The sequence below is a fragment of the Lycium barbarum genome, chromosome 1 (assembly GCF_019175385.1).
Source record: "Lycium barbarum isolate Lr01 chromosome 1, ASM1917538v2, whole genome shotgun sequence".
Classification (NCBI taxonomy): Eukaryota; Viridiplantae; Streptophyta; class Magnoliopsida; order Solanales; family Solanaceae; genus Lycium; species Lycium barbarum.
In genome coordinates this window covers 5,384,579-5,403,549 of record NC_083337.1, presented here as the reverse complement: position 1 = coordinate 5,403,549, position 18,971 = coordinate 5,384,579, and the positions used below count along the sequence as shown (strand labels likewise).

General features: G+C 33.8%; 1 pseudogene; it reads left to right on the top strand.

Moving 5' to 3' along the window:
* Window positions 1-311: 311 nt before the first annotated feature.
* Window positions 312-2,578, top strand: LOC132627369 (transcription factor bHLH162-like; annotated as a pseudogene).
* The last annotated feature ends 16,393 nt before the right edge of the window (window positions 2,579-18,971 follow it).

Genomic DNA, 18,971 nt, shown 5'->3' with positions numbered 1-18,971 from the left:
GCAAAAAAAATCTAAATTATCATAAGTAATATAAATTCTTATTTATTGACTGGAGAATTAGAAATGACAATTACATGACTTGATTTTTTTTTTTTTTTTTGGCTAACTACTTTTGAGAATTTTTGTTTTGGATGATGTTTGTTACATGACGTACTGATAAGTAACGTCACTGACTCTTTTTTAATTTATGTTCTTGTTGGAGTCTATAAAAGGAGTTTATAATAAATTATTGAATTGTGGGAACTAAAGTAGTTCTTGATTATTTGCAATATCCTTTTCATATCTTGAAATAGGGCAGAAAATAAAGTTAAGCTCCAGCAGGTCCACAAGTGGAAAGGAAGTATGTGGAGAAGAATAGAAGGAATCATATGAAGAATCTCTATAATCATCTTAATTCCTTGCTTACTTCTCATGCCTCTAAGGTAAGTTTTTTTTTTTTCCTTTTTCTTTGATTATGTAATTCGATTTCTCGTCCATGTTTCATATTAAAATATTAGGTTTAGTTAAACTCGTGAGTGTAAGCTATATCAGCCACTATTTTAAAGTTCATAACCGATATTATAAATTCATGATAATTAGTTTCCCTCCTCACTCCGCCACATAACTCCTTCTAAAATAGTGCCTGATAGCTAGTTGAGAAATCATGAAAATTTCAATTACACTAAATTTTGAACCTGTATTAAAAGTATAATGAGGTCTGTACATTAAAAACATAAAGATTGAACCCGCTAAAATTCGTGATCCGTCTGTGATAGAATGTGATCACTCTTATGTCATCATCTAACTCTTATGAGTGAGATCATCCTCTTCTTTCTTTTTTTGATAACAGTCCAGACGTACTACCTTGGGCGGACCTCGAATAACTTTACGGATTATATGTTACCTCCTATCACCACAAATACTAAATATACCTATATCCACCAGATCTTGAATAGATGGCTGGAAAGAAATCACTAGCAGTCTAACCACATGCAATAGCATCTTAATTAATACATCATTTGTATTGAATGTTGCAGGAAACAATGGCATTGCCCAGGGGCGGAACTACAAGGGTGCAAGGGGTGTCAATCGAACCCCCTTCGTTGGAAAATTGTACTATATATATGGGGTCAATTTTTTTATTCATGTACAAATATTAATGTTGCATCCCCTTAACATAATGGAGAACTCAGCTCAGCGGCTGAGGCTCCTACTATTGAGCCCATGGTTGCGGTTTGAATTCTCTGTGACGACACTTTTTTAACCTTTTTTCATCCAGTCCTTTTTCTTGAACCCCTTATCAAATGTTCTAGCTCCGCCCTTGACATTGCCTGATCAAATAGATGCTGCAGAGAAGTACATAAAAAGCTTAGAAATGTAATTAGAGAAGAACAAGATGTACTTGGAAGAATTAAAGATGAGTAGTAGTAGACAAAGGCCCAAATCATTCAATTCAACTAATGAGCCCAACCCAAGTACCAAGTCAATCCCTCAGATCCAAGTCCATGAAATGGGCCCAAACATGGTCGTGGTTTTAGTAACTAGCCACGACCATTTCTTATCAAATGTTCTAGCTTCGCCCTTGACATTGCCTGATCAAATAGATGCTGCAGAGAAGTACATAAAAAGCTTAGAAATGTAATTAGAGAAGAACAAGATGTACTTGGAAGAATTAAAGATGAGTAGTAGTAGACAAAGGCCCAAATCATTCAATTCAACTAATGAGCCCAACCCAAGTACCAAGTCAATCCCTCAGATCCAAGTCCATGAAATGGGCCCAAACATGGTCGTGGTTTTAGTAACTAGCCTTAACAATTTAGCCACTTTTTATAACATCATTCGGTTATTCCACGAGGAAGGTGTTGAAGTTATGTATGCCAGCTTTTTAGTCAATGGGAACTCTATGCTGCAGATTTCTCATGAAACTAACGTCAGTATACATGAATTATTGGGGAGTGTTTGGTATAATCAAAAATATTTTCCGCAAAATGTTCTCCGAAAAATAAGTCAAATCACCAAATAATATTTTCCAGAAAAAACATGTTTCACTAAAAGGGAAAATTGACTCCTTCCACTTTTGGACGAAAATTACATTTCTTTACAATTCTCAACTATTTTTAGCTCGTTTGCTTTAACCAAAAACTAACATTATTATTAGTTTTTAATACTCAATATTTCACCTAGACAATCTATTATTATCAATCTTAGTAAATGTTTTTTTTTTTCGAAAAAATATTTTCCCCTCTTCAACCAAACACCGGAAGACATTTTTACCAAACATATGTCATTTTCGAGAAATAAATTTTGGAATTTGACCTTCGTCATATCACATCCCAAGTCTAAAATTAAGGATTCAGTACGAAAGATAACGTCAAACAATGGATATGAACAAGCAATTCTTTTGCATAATGAGTAAAAAAGCATGACAATTTGTTACTTTTTTTGTTTTTGTGTGTAGATCAACATGAATTCAACAGTGGAATCTAAAACTACAACTTTGAGTGATAAGCTTAAGGAGTTGATTTATGTATCATCTCATGGCAATGATATCGAATCCCAATTACATTTATGGACTATATACTTGAGTCTGAACTGTTAGGATTTGATGATTAGAGTTATCACCAATACCAAGTCAAAATCCAAACTTTTATAGTTATATGCAGAATGTTTAAGAAATTCTTTCCAAGCTCCTATTTAGGGCGAAGCTCAGTAAGCTGAAACTGCGCCATGTCCTATCTTATCACCCCTCCCCAAGACTTCTTGGGCCTACCTCTACCTCTCCTAAAGCCATCCATAGCCAACCTCTCACACCTTTGCACTGGGGCATCCGCGCATCTCCTCTTCACATGCCCGAACTATCTCAGCCTCGCTTCCCCCATCTTGTCCTCCATCGATGTCACTCCCACATTGTCTCAGATATCTTCATTTCTAATCTTATCTCTCCTCGTGTGGTCACACATCCAACACAACATCCTCATCTCCGCAACTTTCATAAAGATGCAAGATATATAATTAGCGAATTAATCTACATGTTAAAAAGATCAGAGTATTCCTAAATTTTCTAACACATATAAAAAAAAGTAAGAAAATACACAGATAAAATTCCTATCTTAAAAAATGGTTTTAAAAAAGGATTTATAATTATGATTTTTTTAGCCAAAAAAATAAATAAATTATGATTTTAAAAAGGATAAAATCAAAAGAGTCAAACTAAGAAAGTTATGTAAATTTATTAAAGAAGAAAAATATCGGTGGTGAAAGAAACTAGAAATAAAGCAAAATCGATTATAGTATAATGTTTAATGGCAAATTGGTAAAATACGATTCTAAAATAACATGGATGAAAAAATAGAAAATAAAACATATTCTAATGAATGTTATTTTTTTCTACACTTATCTAACAATGAAAGCTATTAATATTCTTTATATATTAAGTTATCTTACTACTAAATAAATATGTATTAGCAACGGAAAGATAAACATCAAAATTCATTACTAATCATATTTACTGACGAATTATAAAAAAAATAAAAATCGTTAGCTACAAACAATTTGGCAACGGACTAACGATAAAGTTTGTAGCTAAATCTAATTTCTTTTTCGTGTTTAATTTATTATCAAATGAGATACGCGCTTTATTAATGCACAAAACGCGTATGCTAAAACTAGTAATAGTTAAATAGAAAGGGCGGTGACTACAGTTTCTTTGGAAATTGACATGTTTAGTTTCCTTGTTCGAAACGAAATATAATCTTTGTATAGCTCTTTCGATCACAACCATTTGTAATTAGTCCATAGTCGTTGTTGTCTAGCCAATAAATTCAAGACTGGGTCCCTTAGGGGTATGGCTAGATGAAATCCTAATTATAGCCGAAATTGGTACAGTTTTTACACTGTTTTGCTACTATCGTATTCAAAGGAATCTAATTCCTGATTTGGATCGCACTCTCACAAGACTCCGAGGGGACATTTTTACTATATGTAAGCGGCGTCAATCTATTATCACAATTCAATGTGGAAGAAAATGTGGAAGAAAGTTTGACGTAGGAGTAAGATGGATTTAAAATTTTACTTAATGGACCACTTATTAATATTTGTTTTGTATTATTGAAAGAGATTCTCGAACTAGATCAAAGTAATAATTTTGCGATGATCTACTAAGGAGCCTTATATTTGATTGTAATCAGTTCAATCTATTGTGTGTTTATTAGAATTAAGTATTGTTTTAATATTTTTTTTTGGTTTACATGCTGTTATTATGTATGTAATTATATCAATGTTTATTAAATTAATAATATTATGTATAATCATGTAAAAGTATTTCAGCGGTTTCTTTGATGGAAGAAAACATTTTAGCAAGAGTCACTAGGGTTACTATATTTAATTGAGTTGAAAGGCTAGAAGGTTTTTACAAGGGAATCCTAGTTTATTTATATAACACTTTGTGATATCCAAAGTGATATCCATCAAACATCTATTAATGGTAAACACAGGTTAGAAGACTCTTAGGTATGTTAATATTTTTGAGAAAATATTTTTTAATTTTTCTATATTTGCTTGATCAAAATTTAAAGGTAAACAGTAGGCCTCGCCCCACAAGACCCCGCGAAAGAGATAGGTGGCATTGACTATGTGCATGAGTATAATTTTGCGTGACAAATCGTCAGTCTATTATTATAATTCACCTTATACGAGTAAAATGAATTTAGAGGTTTACTTCATGGACCATAGCGATATCTTGTGTATATATTAGAATGAATTATACTTTTGAATATATTCTATGTGACCCGTTGTGTGTATATATTAGAACCAATTAGTTTGTTAAATATATTACGTGACTCGCTATTAATTACTATGTAATTAATTTTATCGATCTATATTAAATCAATAATGTTATATAATCATGTACGGTTCCATTGACATAAGAAAGCGTTTTAGCAAGAATCACTAGGGTTACTATATTTTACTGAGAGTCGTAATGTCACGTCCCAAACCCAATCCTGGACGTAACAGACATCCGATGCTATGAACAACACCGGAAGCACCTTATATAATTCGCGAATATTTAATCCTTCTTGTTAAACAAGCTATCTTAATAAATGTAAAATAGGTCATTTATAATTGAAATAAAGCATAATCATACTTGGAGATAATTAATTCAACGGAAGTCTAATCAAAATACTTAGTTGTAAAACGTGCCTCAACGAGTCATACGAGACTCCAACACACTATCCACAATCTGACAACTATCTATGGAGCTTCTAAGATAATAAGTAAATATCTAACTCATGGGGACGCAACCCAAAAAAACTGAAATAAATAAGTAATGATAGAATGGTTCCCCACGAACAATTATATGGGCTCACCGAATAGTCTCGAAAGCAGCAAGTTCTCCTAAGTTGTAGACGCATCTCGAACCTGCTCTTCAACGTTACCTGACACATCATCCAAAACAACAATTGTATGCCTGAGTACTAGGTACTTAATGAGCGTCTCCAGGGCAATAATTATTAGCGAAATATATGAGTAATAAGTATAATTGAAACAGTATTAAGAAACAGTTCAGAACACATGATAACATCTCACGTATATATAGTATAAGCTAATGATAGAATTAATCACTTTGAATGAGTAAGTCATTCTCGTTGCCGTCTGTTCTTCCAAAACAGTTAGAAATCCAGAAATAAAACAGTTCACCAAACTCAAAGAAGCTATTAAGAGAGAAGTAAATCACTTTCAATCTATTATACCATTTATCAAGATTAAGTCTTCCATTTGTGAACTTAAGATCATCATTAAATCACTCACGATCAATCACAATCATGCCAACACAGGCCACATCAATAACATGAACGGACGACCACTTAAGCTTTCCGAAATCACGTTTAAGCATCCCTTATGGGGTAATCCATGTTCAAAGATTAAAGCTTTATATTTCAACTAGTGAATTAGCCCGCGCTACGCGCGATCGTTAAAATATAGCTAAGTAATTATTGTTAATTTTTTTTAATTGAAAAGATCAATCATTGATCAATTTGGTCTTTTTCTCTGTTCTTCAACCAAAATAATCCGTTGTTCTAGCCACATTTCCAAGGTTGATACCAAATACGAAAAGATCCTCGACAAATTCAATGTCAAACAAATGACCCTCCTTAATTTTGACCCTCCCATCTCCTATGTCACAAGAATCATGTGCCACTGGTGTGGCAAAAGCACTTAATTTTAAGCCTCCGGTCTTAATTTTTTCTTTAGGTACTTCTTGTAAATATTTTAAGTCAAAAATTTTGTTTCGCAATGTTACAAATTTAATTGAGAAAAAGTAAAATAATAATAATAAAAAAATGATGATATATATTCTCATTACCTTACATTTTTAAGATCGCCTTTTCCATTCTTTGTTATTTTTCTTGATTATCTGCCCTTCTTTTTTATATGTTTTCCCCTTATTGTTTTCAGCTTAATAATTTTTGCTCGCGTAATCCTACTCTTCTTTGTATTCATCCCAACATTTTTTTCGCTTCTCCCTTTTTCCCACTCTCTTTTTTATGTTCTTACCTTTGCTTGGTCAATTCCTCCATAAAATCAGTAAGTATTATCACCCTTCTTTTAAATAATCAAGTCAAACTCGTCCTTCTCTTTTTATTAATTTAATGAAATGATTAAAAAAAATCATATCCTAATCATTATTTATGTCCAATATGAAACATTCAAAAATAATCTTGGTTATAATTGGTTATCTTCCGCTTCTATCTTCTACATTTGGTTTATAAAGATCACATGTCGATAAAGTTCATCAATGTACACATGTCGATAAAGTTCATCAATGTACTCCACTATTTATCAAGAATTATTCATTCTTGATGAGTATTTTTACGAATGATCTTGCTTTTGTAATTTTATACAAATTTTTAAATCTTCCATGCGTATTGCAGTAATCTATGAAAATGTGAAAATTTGAGGGCTGCATTAATTTTACATATCAATAAACAACTTTCTTATGAATTGAAATGTAGTTTGAAAATTACAAACTAATTTTACATTCTCATATTCCATCAATAGGTTTGTTAAGTTGATCCACATGATTGCGGAAGGATATATAGATACTTCCTTAAGCACACAAATATATGTTGGCTTCCTCACCATGCTTCTACTTTGAAAAACACTCTGGACACACAAAAAATGAACCTCACCAATGAAAAGAAAAAACAGAAGAATAGTTAACTAAGCAAATAAAACCTTTAGAGAATACTATAATTCATACATAGAAATAATTTCTCTCAAAAGAATTTCGATCAATGATAGTTAGAGCATTACCATCTCAATAGCATACTATATTTGTATGTCGGTTCGGTCTTAAGAGCAAACCAATTTTTTTTTTTTTTTGCATGAAATGGGAAAAAAGAAAAAAGGAGAAAAAATTGTTGACAAAAAGAATGCTAGAATTGTTAAAGAAAAAATTTGTAATTCTAAAAATTAACAAATAGAAAATACCAAAAATGACATTGAAATTTGATCCGTCTCTTGGGCAAGATCCTTTTCTATTGCTATATGGTATGTCCTCGTAGCCATAGTGAGATTAGGACAAGAAAAATTACATAGTGTTAATCTTCATCATCTGCAACAAAAGTTCTAATGAGATTAGGACAAGAAAAATACAAGATTACAAAGAATCTACTAATCATAGACAAATTTCTAATGAGATTAGAACAAGATTACAAGGAATCTACTAAATGTAGACTACACATAGCATAAAAGAAAACTACTCCAAGTCTCCAACAAAGTATTACATAGCCTAGGTAGAAGAGAAGCTTTCAATTATGGCTTCTCTGAATGATATCTCAATTTTTCCATGTTACACCAATAAGACTTGCTCATAAGGAAAGTAAAAGGTTCTTGAAAGAGATTGAATCACAACTTCTACTTGTCTGGTCTCTCAATTCTCCTATATTAGCATACCATTAAGAGGATCATCTAATGCAAAATTATATAATTGGGGGTTATGAACATCAAAGGTTTGAGAGTTATGGATATTAAAATATCAATTAAGAGTAGAATTTATGAAGATATAGAGGTGAGTTATGGAGATGACTTTTTGAAATAAAATAATTGAGAAAAATGAGAAAAAAGCTCAAAAAAAGGAGAAAAAAGATAAATAGGATCCTTGGCCAAAGAGAGGTGCCACATCAGCTTGCTTATGCCTAGCTTTATTTTATATATAGATTCCAATCATCCTTCAATAAGGGAAAAACCACGCGTACACACACACACACACATAAATATATATATATACTATTTTAAAAGCATGAATATAAATATTGGTTGACCGAAATATCCTTCAAATATTGAACGACTTATATACCGTCTTAGTCTGATTCAACCATGTTTGTAGTGGCTATTTGGGTAAACATAAAATATCATAATTGAAAGTAGAATTTAAAATAAATACTACTTCTGAATTTTGTTCCTAATCTAATTATTCAAGATTTTTACTATCGTATTCAAATAAGAATACGTCCAACCGGTGGCCTTATTGCCTGGGATTAACTTTGTGATCGAAAGTAAACGTTGTCTGTATTAAAACTAAAAAAGTTAACTTAGAAAATGATTAGGTTATTAGTAAATCATATTTTAATAGGCTTAGGTATTACATTACCTCATACGTTTTCTTTTCTTAAGATTAAAGAAGAGTTTATTATATTAAACTAAAAGTGTTTATTTTGAGACATAGAGTATAGTAAATGTTGGATAAAATCATAAAATTATAATCCTGAAAATTTTATCCAACATCTAGGACTTTAAATTTGAAATTGACTAATAATAGAATATTACTAAATTAGGCTACAATCATATTGATAAATTAGTCATTGCCATTAATACTTATAGATAATAAATGATTTTTTTTCGATTTGCTTTTGTATTCAAGTATTTAGCTCAATATAAAAATAATACAATTTATAGACATTTCAGTCATAGATGATAGACGAGTAAATTTCACTGGTGGTTATTGAACTTTGAGTTTTTCACATAAAGGTTACTTTTCTGTTTTGGAGTGCCCTGTCATATTTTCAACATCAAATATAAAATTCATGTGAGATTTACTTTTTAGTTAACTTGGCCAAAGTTGGATGACATTTACGCAATAAAAGATACACAAGTAATTTTGTGTGATAAACTTTAAGTTAGATGGCTTTTACGTAACAAAAAAAGAAAAAAGGGTTTTTTTGAGTGATAAAATTTAAGTTGGATGACTTTTGCATAAACAAAAAATGGGAAAAGTGTATTTTTGTGTGATAGACTTTAAGTTGAACCACATTTATGTAAATCCTTGAAAAGGGACTTTTGTGTGATAAACTCAACGTGGAATGATAACCGAATATTTTTATGCGAATCAATACGGATATGCTTAAACAAATTAGGAGGATGAGAAAAACCAAGAATATCTATCATAAAATTAATTGGTTACCTTTTGCAACTCGGAAGACATCGAATGTCTAATTGAAAGAAAATACACGAAAAATATTATGAAGTCATAAAATTTATAGCGACGGAAGAACTTGATTTTTTCTTTTTAAATATTGTATTTTAGTTTTATGATCAACTTAAATTTGTATGAACGTGCCTTACATGAAATATGACATGTTAAGTAATTATACCCATTGTTGCTATCATTATAACAAAATGGAGAAACATATAACAAAAAAATAAAAAGTAAAACAAGAGAAATTGGGCTCTTACGATCTACATACAATTACAAATAATATTATCTAATATATTTTACTATGATTGAGATTGACTGGAAATAACGTGCAACTGCACGTTTATAGAAACTGGTAATATAATACAAACAAAGATTTAATGCGGGCTTGTCCCTCACTCACATAAACCTTGTCAAGGAATCACTTTAAATGTTTGAAAAATATGTTCGAAAAAAGACATACCTCAAATCCCGCTAAAATAGCACCAACGGAATTTTCAAGGTTCAACAATCACTTTACAATAGATTTAGATGATAAAGATTAGAACTTTAATCGCTTCTATGAGTTTTCCTTCAAGTTCGGAAATTAGAGCTTTTTCTAAGCTTTAAATCTTATTCTTGAATCCTCCATGAACCACTCATGGATTGTTATTGCTTACGATACCCTACACTAGTCCAAATCGTCTAAATAATTTCAATAAGTATCAAAGAACATACCTTTAAGAAGTTTCCCAAAGTCTCCTTCAATTTTGTCTTTCTTCAGTTTTCAAGGATCTATGGTTTTGAAGGATGAACTAGCGTTGATTGATGTTAGATTGATGCTGAAATGATGGGAATTGATCAAGAACTTACCTTATATGTTTTGGGAAGCCTTAGGGTTGGTTTTCTCTCAAAACGTCGGTCAAAATGAAGTGGGGAAACGTTTTATGAAGTTAGGCTTTTATAAAATTCGGGAAAAATCTCTTCAGGCATAAAATGACCTGGCGCGGCGCGTGGGGAGTCGCAGCCCATGCCGCGCATGGTATATGTTTCGACGATGTCAAAATTTTGAGATTTCTGAAAATTTGGCCTGGCGCTGCGCCCCAAGACCTGCAGGGCGCCGCACACGCCTTATATCCACTACACTAATAATGTTCAGTAAAATGGGTATAACTCATAGCACAAAGCTCCTTTTGAGCTCCACCATATATGGTTTGAAAGGTATTTCAAATACCTAAAACTTTCTTTAAGATTTTTTTTCCAAATTCTCAATGTATGTTTACATAATTGGCCTAGAATTCACACCTACCAAAACATAGACAAGTTTAAGAACTCTTATGAACTTCACTACCTGATTTGATTTCCAAAACGACTATCTTGCACCCAATTTCACCCCTAAGGAATTCATATAGCTAAAATTCCATATTAACACCAATTAAAACATTCACACTAAATTTGGATTCATGGAGTGTTTCATTATCCCCCCCCCCCCCCCCCCCCCCCCCCCAAGAATCATTCGTCCCTGAATGAAAGTCATGACCTAAGATCTTCACTAAACCTCAAATTTCTCAGAATATTTAGAGTTCTCTTACAAGACGAACTATCCCCAAGGACCACATAACTACTAAACACCCAAAGAAATGATATGGTCCTCACAAGGATACCCACAACCAAATCATTTGAGCTAGAACACAAAAGAAGGAATTCATACTTCAACCTACACCTTCGCAAGGATCCAATAACTGGAAAGTTCAACACATACCTGTAATAGGAAATAGGTGAGGGTATCTCTTCTTCGTGTCCTCCTCTTCTCCCCAAGTTGCTTCTTCAGTAATATAATTTCACCACAGGACTCTCACCGACATCTTTCGTCCTCAACCTTCTAACTTTTCAATCAAAGATCTAAATCGGTTCTTATATACACCTTAATTCTCTTCCACCAATAGTGTTTCTTTAAATCTTTATACATCTTAGTGGATCCCGGATGCACAGAGTAGTTAGAGCTATGCACTTCCACCATCAACTCTTATCGGAGACCATCAACATTAGAGACACATAAGAGCCCTTGCAATCTTAGAACATCGTCATCTACTCCAATGGTGAATGATGAGAACTCACCTCTTTCCGCTCTATCTCACAGTTTCACCAGAAGTCCATCTTTATATTGCTTGGACTTAATTCTTTCCACAATATCAGACCGCGCTTGCGTGATTCCCACTAACTCCCCATCCTTAGTTTCATCGAGTTGGACTCCAAGACTAGAAAATCTTTGAATTTTCCTGCCCATCGGCATATCTTGAGCATGAAAATATGCTAGCATACCCATAGATTTCCTACTCAAAGCATCAGCAACAACATTTGGTTTACCAGGATGATATAAGATGTTCAAGTCGTAATCTTTCAAGAACTCTAACCATTTCCTTTGCCGGAGATTCAACTCTTGCTGCTTGAAGATATATTACAAGCTCTTGTGATCAGTGAAGACATCACAATTCTCCCCGTACAAGTAATGACGCCAAATATTTAAAGCAAAAAACACAGCAGCCAATTCCAAATCATGGGTCAAATAATTCTTCTCATGTTTCTTTAACTGTCATGAAGCATAGGCAATCAACTATCCATTTTGCATCAACACGCAACCCAAACCAATTCTGGAAGCATCACAATAGACTACATAGCCACCAGACCCTAAAGGTAGAGTCAGAACATGAGCCGAAGTCAACCTTGCCTTAAGCGCTTGAAAGCTCTTTTTAGAGGCTTCAGACCATTGGAACTTAGCAGTCTTCTGAGTTAGTTTCATCAGTGGTGCGGCTATAGATGAGAAACCTTCCATGAACTTCCAGTAGTAATTTTCCAAACCCAAGAAGCTATGAATATCCGTGTAATGTAGATCAAAGTTACAAGAAGGCATTTCACAAGGAGCCAAGCTAAGAACCTTCAAACATTGCAAGCTTTATGGATGAAGATGGAACCTATGGAAGACTCCAACATGGAAAAATTGAAGATATTTAATATATTAAGTGTTCTACCATTTTAATTTGCTTGTAACTTTAAAGAAGGACAATTAGGAATTTCTTTACAACTTTTAGCCCTTATTATAAATAGTAGAATATTAGGTTTCGTGACTAGTTTTTGATATATGATAATTGTGCCTCTTGTGAGAGCTTGAAACCCTTTGTTGACAACACTTTGTCCTAGGATTTGCAAGTAAGGCTACAACCTTCTTGAGGATTCTAATAGATTAGATGCTCTTAATTCCCAATTAAGTGGTGTTTTGGTTAGTTCACCATTACATCTTTTAATTGTTTGAATTTAATTGTGTCTATCTCTCTTTAATTTCTATCTTTTAATTTTTATCTTGTTCTTATTTTCTTGTTTCACATCAATTGGTATTCAGAGCTTGGTATAATTGAGTATTCTTATACTCAAAAATACCAAAAAGGGGGGGGGGGGGGGGGGGCTTTGTTGATTGGAAATCTATGATTGAAAACTTAAATTTGATTGGTGCTTTGTTGTTGAAAGAGGAAAACCCAAAAAAACTCCATGACCACCATTAATGGAGCTTGAAAAGGAAATATGAAAAATGGGTTTGTCAAAATTCTTAATTGCTGGGAAAAGTGATTATTGGGTTTTGGTGATGATGATATTGTGAAGCTATGGTTAAAATTTCAAGTCATTTGATAAAGATTTGAAGTAGTTTTGATACTTGAAGAAGCTTCGAACAAGAAAAAGACTATAGAAAATTCAAAGATAGCAACCTTTTTTTTTTCACCACATCCAATTTTTCAACCCATTTAAAATATAACCTTCCAACTTGTTTTTCTCATCTTGTCTTGTTAATTCTATATAGTTTACTTTAAGTATTAATTCATACTTAATTTTAAACTAGTTCTTGTCCGTTTAATTTTGTTCGTGCCAAATTATTTCGTGCTTTTTTTCTTTCACTTCGTTGTATGTTTATTTGTTTCCTTGTTCTTTAGTTTTTAATTGTCCTTTCTTGATTTACATAAATTTCACTCCATCTCGAAGAAGTAGTACCACTTGTGAATTATTTGGGCTGTGTTGATTCTCAACCTTGGGTTATTCAAGAGTGGTAAAAGGCAAGAGTGAAGTGAGTTCATTCGAGAGTGGCCGCAAAATCCCTTGGTCTTGGAGTGATACACGAGTGTGAGTGACAAACTGAGAGATACATTAAGTGAGTGAGTGGTGAGGAACTTTTTCTACTAACTATTTGTTTGTTTTTGTAGGTACAATAACTCAATTGAAGGAAGAACCCTCCAAAACGGAAATGATGCTTCAAACATTATTGGAAGAAATGAAAGATATGAAGGGAAAATTGGAAGATGTGGATAGAAGGGTGAGAAACCAAGAAATAGCAAAGAAACCACTTGAGATCTTCAATCCCACTGGGCAAAGACGAGGGATCGAGTAAGACTCCTCTTGATGCAACTCCATCACACCTCTTGATGCAAATCCATCACACTTGATTGTGCAAGATACCCTCTCCCCTAATACTACTTGACCAACAGGGGTTCACAATCAAGATACACTTCCACAAGCAAATTTCCACAACATGCCACTAGACCTCAAGTGAGAGCCCAACATCAACAACAAAACCTTAAAGAGCATGATTCTTTTGATGGTGATAATTATGACTATGGGGTAGAAAATCGTGTTCAACAAGAAAGGTTAGGTGGAAGAGGAAGAATAGGAGGAAATGAAGGTTGGCAACCGGTTGATGGTAGGGAATACAATAGAAGGAATAATGATGAAGATCGAGGATTCAACAACATCAAGGTTACACTTCCATTCTTCAAAGGAAGTAGCGACCCGAATGAATACCTTGATTGGATAGTGAAGCTTGTGAGGCAATTTACTCTCAACAATGTGAGTGATGTTAAGAAAATGAATTATGCGATAAGTCACCTCGAGGGTTTTGCGGGAGAAAATTGAAAGAGATGCTTTGGTGAATAGAAATTTTGTTACAAGTTGGGGTGATATGAAAAGATGTATGAAAGAAAGGTTTGTGGGTCAAAATTATGAACAAGATACACTAAGGAGCTTTACAATTTTAAACAAGAAGGCAAGAGTGTGGAAGAGTATTATGAGGAGTTAGAGCTTACTATTCTTCGAGCTAATGTTGATGATGAAGAGGTGAGTATTATGGAAAGATTTATTATGGATTTAAATAAGAAGATAAGGCAACCATCAGATTTGCATCATTTTGCTACTTTATATGATGCTTATAAAATGGCACTCAAAGTGGAGGGATGATAACGTCCAAATCCACTCCTCAAAGAGAAAGTGTACACGGTCGTATGCAATATATTTTACCCAACTATGAGTCGGGGTCGATCCCACAGGGAACAATATGCTAGGCGATTAAGAAAGTAAGGAACTTTCACCAACTAAGCTAAAGCCAAACGATGGATAATATTTTGGTTTTTGGAGAAAATTATAACTAATGCAAAAATGTAAACTAACCTAGAAAGCAAGTAAAATGATCAATGGTCACAAGTTTGGATACAAAGGAAATTACACTCAAGTAACGATCCAATGTATTTCATGATTTTACAACTAAGAGCGGGTTTATGTTAATAGATAATGATTTCTAAAATATCATTGAAAGTCTTCCAACCAAATCAATGAATTTCACTCTAAGCTTTTCCAAGCCTTAGAGTGTGATATTAGGCACAATCAATTTAACCTCAAGTAACTATCCTCTTCCGAGCTCAAGTTATTAGATGGGTTTAATGACCCAAATCCTTGTTAACTAATCTTTCCCAACCTAGATTTCCTCTTCCGAGCTCAATCTAAGTAAATGAGTGAGTCCTAGGGTTAGCTAATCCCTTTGGAAACATTCAAGACCGAGATTAATTAAAGAAACAATAACCCTCTTCACTAGGAATAAAAATCATTCAATACATAAGCATAACACGAGTTTCAAACCAAACTTTAATCAAGAATATTTTCATAAACAAGATTCAAGTATAGAAATGAAATACTACACACTTAAATATTCAATACAAAACAAGGAATTGAAGAAAGGATTAAGAAATATCTCATTGAAGTGCTTCCAATCTTCGCCTTCAATGGTGTAGAAAAACCCTAGCCTCCAAGCTTGTAAGAAAAATGGCCAAAGATGAAAATGTTTTTGCCCTAAGCCTCTCTTTTATGCCCCAGATTTCAGATTTGCAATTCTGCCCATTTTTGCGAATCTGTCCAGTTTTTGCAAAACTGTCCAGTTTTGACAGTTTTGCAAATCTGTCCAATTTAGCCTCTTTTTGACTTTATTTTCACTTGGTTTCTTCTGATCACTTCTAAATCATATAAAATCAACTTATCAGACTCGCAGGTCACGCTTTTTCTATCTTCGTATGTTTTGCTCTATTTTGCTCCATTTTGCTCCATTTTGGTCTATTTTGCTCCGTTATGCTCTCCGGGCATCTTATCCTACAAAACAACATAAATACACAAAAAGTAACAACAAAAGTGCTTGAAGAGTCACAAAAGCTTAAGGAATTAGCATCGAATATCCCGTAATTTCACGGCTCATCAACACCCCCAACTTAAAGTCTTTGCTTGTCCTCAAGCAAATCAAAACAAAAATCTCAATGAGGATCCACTTTAAGCACAAAAACATGACTTTGGTTGGTACCAACAATTAGGCTACAAGCATGTGAAGCTTCAACCAAATAACTCCCTCATTTCAAAATACAATTTCAAGAATGCAATAGAGATTTAAAACCATCAAGCAACAACACTCAAGCCTCAATAAGTGACTCAAAACCACTAGCTTACTAGATATGCTCATTTGACTCAACTTGGAATTTTTGAACATCACCAATCTATCGTAATCCATATGCCCTCACAAGAAAGAAAGTCCCAAAATCACTATATTCACAACAATAACGCAAGGGACAAATACACAAAGTCACTCACACTCAACAAAGAAATTCTAGTGCTTACAAATATCACACCATAAGCTTGCCCTTATTTTTAATCATCACTAACTCAAGAACATTCAGTTGGAGATCGCATAGGGACTTTTTAAGCTCGTAATGTAGGCTTAGGAAAGGGTAGGATAAGTATTTGAGATACAAGTGACTACGCCCTCCTTGAACACTACACAAACTTTCCTCTTCATTTCAAAACATCACTCCTTCCTTTGCATACTAATTCCCCAATTATTCCAACTTCTTTTTGTGCACCCATTTTCTTGATTTCTATTTTTTTTTTACAAAGATACATTTTTTTTTGCACAAAAAGTTTGCAACCTTTTTGTATTTTTCAAATTTTCTTCCTTTCTTTTGACTTTTCCACAACACCAACCTTCACCACTCTCAAGCAACACTAACACCCCCAACTTAGGCTTTTGGCCTCAAATTCACAAGTTCATGTTCAAGGAGGGAAATGTTCAAAAAAGAGACTTTTCATCGAACAGGGTAAAGGCTTGTAATGTGGCAATCAAAGAAAAGGTCATAAGCTCAAATGGGGTTACTAGTGATATTATTTATGCAATGGTAGGCTAGAAAGGCTAAAGAGGTTTTTTCAAAAATCACAAAAATATCCCAAGGTCATATCTCCAAACAACAAAATCAAAATTATTGAAAGACTAACCGGGCAAGTTCTAGATGATAAAAGTAAACACAAGAATTATTCAACAATCACTCATACACATGGCATATGAACTAGTCAAGATGGATCAATTTCACTTCCCAAGCAAGAACAACTAGTGCAATATCTCATAATCCAAAGTAAACACAACTGGTAGGTAAAGAGTCACCAAATGAGCCAAAAAGTTGTCACAAAGATCATTCTTTCCCATGCACCTTGCTTTTCAACTTCCACAAAATAATTTGGAGGGGTATTCACATTTTAATTTCACATGCAAGAGACTAACTCTATTAGTACCAAACAAGCCAAGAGTTTTCACATTTTTCCTCAAAGAAAATAAAATAATAAGAGTGACTAATCCACAACATGTCAAAAGAACAAAATTTTTAAATTTTTTGATTAAGTTTCAAAATATAATGTGCTACCTCGTGCCACCCCCAACTGTAAACATTGCAGTGTCCTCGCTGCACATAATCAAAACAAAACATAAAAATAGATTTTTTTTTGTGTGCAACTGGACAGTTTTGCACATAATCAAAACAAAACATAAAAATAGAAAAATATATATATTTTTGTGTGCAACTGGACAGTTTTGCAAAAACTGGACAGTTTTGCAGAAACTGGACAGTTTTTGCAACTGGACAGTTCTGCAGAAATTGGACAGTTCTGCAGAAACTGTTCAATTTTGCAAAAACTGGACAGTTTTGCAAAAATCGTGCAAAACAGTTTTGTTAACAGTGTTGCAATTTTCAGCAGCTACTGGTTTGGGGCTGTCCGGAAATCCGACCTGCTCAAAACAACTCCAAAAATTCTGAAACTTTGCAGATTAGTCAAAAACCATAAACTAAACTATTCTAAAAAAAAAAAATTTCAAAAACGATTTAAAATTTTTAAAACGATGGGTTGTCTCCCACCAAGTGCTTAAGTTAACGTCGCGGCACGACGGTTACCTTTACCACTTTTCCCTCCATTTGAAAGATATGAATTTGCGCCCCAACTTTGAATCAAGATTCCGGTGATGCTCATGGGGCGGTGGTAGAAAAGCAAAGAGGCCAACTCTCGGGTGTCGCATTTTGCACTTCTTGGCCCTTAAGTGAGGCATGCCATTTTGTCTTCTTGGCATAGCAAACTTCAAAATGAAAACGCTTTCTTCTTCATCTCCAAAATTCTCCATTGGATCTCCGTATCTGACTTCTTTTTATGCTTTTATTGAGCCGGGGGTCTTTCGGAAACAACCGTCCTACCTTGGTAGGAGTCAGGTCTGCGTACACTCTACCCTCCCCAGACCCTACGATGTGGGATTTCACTGGGATGTTGTTGTTGTTGTTGTTGTAAGCAAGCACAATGTTGAAAAATGGTTAGAATGTGGTCCAATGCGCTTCAATTTCAAATTCACTTCATTTTTGACATCCTCACCCAAAAATGAACTAGAGTCTTCAAAAACCATTTCATGAACTTTTTTATGCAACTCTAGTATCATTTCTTCAATCTTGGCATCTTGCATTATTTTTGGATTGGTCGGTTGACAATTCATCATTAGCTCTTGAAAATCAATGTTGACCACTTTTTCATTGGAAACTAACTTAAAACTACTAGCCATGACTATTTGATGTTGAGTATTGCATACCTCAACTTTTGCATTCAATTCGGCTTTCAAGTCACGGATAGCAATTTCAAGTTCCTTCAACTCTTGACTTTGCTCAACATGGATTTTAAAAAAAATTTCCATCATCCTTGAAATGCCTTCACGATGATCTCCATAGGCTCCAAGTTGTTGAGCTTGAGTCATAAGCCAATCTTGGCTCACAATTTCCACTTTGTGAAGGCTTTCTTCAAGTTGAGGGTCATTCAAAGCTTGTAAAAATCCACCCTTGGAGACATTCATGTTTTGGCCACTTTCTTGCCTACTTTCAACACCCTC